This window comes from Halyomorpha halys, unplaced genomic scaffold (genome assembly GCF_000696795.3).
Source record: "Halyomorpha halys isolate HHAL.00 unplaced genomic scaffold, Hhal_1.1 Scaffold37.1, whole genome shotgun sequence".
In the NCBI taxonomy this organism is placed as follows: domain Eukaryota; kingdom Metazoa; phylum Arthropoda; class Insecta; order Hemiptera; family Pentatomidae; genus Halyomorpha; species Halyomorpha halys.
In genome coordinates this window covers 1,357,728-1,360,371 of record NW_027106407.1, presented here as the reverse complement: position 1 = coordinate 1,360,371, position 2,644 = coordinate 1,357,728, and positions in this window count along the sequence as shown.

Sequence of the window (2,644 nt, the reverse complement as noted above, 5' to 3'; positions counted from 1 at the left end):
TATTGTATATATATTCCTGAAATAAATATAAGATAATACTTTATCAAAGAAAAGTTTCTATGCATTATAAAAGAGGTTATTCCTATGAAATAAAAATAAAAGACTTGCATTATCAATAAAATATCACATGTCTAAAATCTAAGTGAATATTACTCAATACATTGTTCAATCAAAGTATATGTATTATAACTCCCTGCAAATCTAATTTTCATACCACAAAACAAATTTATAACTATCACTAAAAATTCAAATTTTGTATTTCTGGTCCAAAATTTACAGTTCAACTCAAAACTGATCTAAAAATCATTGATAAGTATCTCTAGATTTCTTATTCACTTTTCTGGTAGTGTTCACATTTTTGGATATCTGATCTTTTCCAAAGAATTTTCCACTTATTAGTTCTGTAATTGATAACTCCCTGGGAATCACCCACCACCATGCATGGAAATTATTGAGTAATGTAGTCATCCAGGGGAAGGACGACATGCATACATTGCATATCTTATTTGTTACTTTATTATTTTTGTATATATTTTTAATATTTTAATATTTATTCTATATTTATTGTTTATTAATTTTAACATAGTTAGTTGATTTTTTTATATTTGTTACTTAAGTATCTTTCATATTTCTTTTTTTACTCTCTATCATTATTTTACCATTATTCTGTTAAAGGCACATGGGGTTGAAACCAAAATATGAAAGGGAAAAAGAAGGGAAGGAAAAAAAAAAGAGAGAAGGGGGAAAGGATGGAAAAGAAGGGGGAAAAAATCATGAAAAAGAAAAAGGGGGAAAAAAGGAGAAGAATTTTTATAATTTTTATAATTATTATTTTATTATTATATACTTGTCTAGGCCATTCCAAAATGCCCATTCCAAAAATATTAAAGTTAAAAATTCACCACAAATTACTGGACTACTTATACACTTGAAAAAATAATTAGAAATCCGTAGGCACAATTTTATATATTTATTGTTAGAGCATTAACATATCTCTGGAGACAGGGGTGGTCCTACCCAAGAACATGTTCCTATGGACAACTCGTGAAAACAGAACAGGAAAATGTCTTTTTATGACTTAAAAGGATATGAAAATGAAATCTAAAGGAGAGAACAATTATTATTTTGATCTGAATAATAAAATATTTTTTGTGCAATGGCAAGATAATGCCGTCTTAACTATTGCGAGCAATAATTGCTCTTGTGAGTCATTTTATAAAGCTAAGTACTAAAACCAAAAAATAGAAAATACGATACGATACCTGTATCAAATATAATTTATTCTAAAACAAGAACATGGAAGGAGTCAATCTCTTTGATATTACATTGATTGTAAACATGTCAATTCATGTGAAATTTTTAATATGGTTTCAGATGAGAAGATTAATCACTTAAAATTTTGGCCATTCCTAGTCCAGATGTTACTAAAAATTAGAACTAACAGCTCATTGACCCAAAATAACAGCAGAATATGAAACATTACAACCTCCTGTAAAAAAATTTGATTCAAAAAAGGTTACTGCAAAGCGAAATAAATCAACCTAGCAAAAAGTTGAGATTAATGATAGTTTTGAAACAAATAAAAAATAAGATTTTTACACTTTTTGGCTCAATATCTGTGCTTATAATTATCAATTATTATGGATATAATTAACAATTCTTCAAATAGTGTAAAAATCAAAAACTATTTTGATGCAGCATATGTTTTTTATATCTAAACTCTTATCCATCCAATGGTGAATTTAACCATCTTTTCAAACAAAAACTAAACAGTAATTTTTAAATTTACAAAATATATTTGTTTGACATAAATTAACAATGAAATAGAAAAAACATTTAAATTTCATATTATTTCCAACCTTGGGCAGAAATGGGTTATTTGTTACATCTATTAAGTATTTTCAGTAATTATAAGGCTTCCAACTGTTTCATATATTTTATTAATTATTAAATTTTTTGTATTGTACATGTGTGGCACTTTTCATCTTTCCAGCATTGTTGGAAAACTTAACATTCCACCAACTAGATGATGATGGTGCATGCCAACTCCAGAGTTCTGAAGGCAGTTATTTTGACTCCCCTTGAAACGAGCCATGCTGTAGACATCATGAGAAGAACAATCAGCTATTTTCAAGTATATGAGTGACAATATTTCTAATAATATCGATGTTCCTGAGGTAAAAAAATATCTTGAACAAATTTTCAATACAAACTTGAGGTGTTGGTATCTAGAGGGGTAACAGCTGAGCTATGTTTACAGTATTTCAGAATGATAACAATGGTCAAGAAGTGTGCACATGCTGAAAGATTCATGTATGGTACCTCCATCTTCAAGCATATGAGAAATGCTAACCTACTTTCATGCAAGTGAATATTTTTTTTGTTTAATAACCAAAATCATGCTATTTGTAGACCCAGCACATTAGTTAAATGGGTTGCAACTATGCCAACAGTTATAGAGATATCCCAGAAGGTAGAGAGTTTTATGGAGTTACATTCTGTGCAACTGAACAACAAATTGGTTCAAGCTTATTCTATTCTGAATAATCTATTCTTATTCTTTAGTTATTCTAATAGAGGCAACATTGATTGTAAGGAATCAGTAGACCAGTTCCTCACAGTTAGTAATAACCCTTTGATTGCA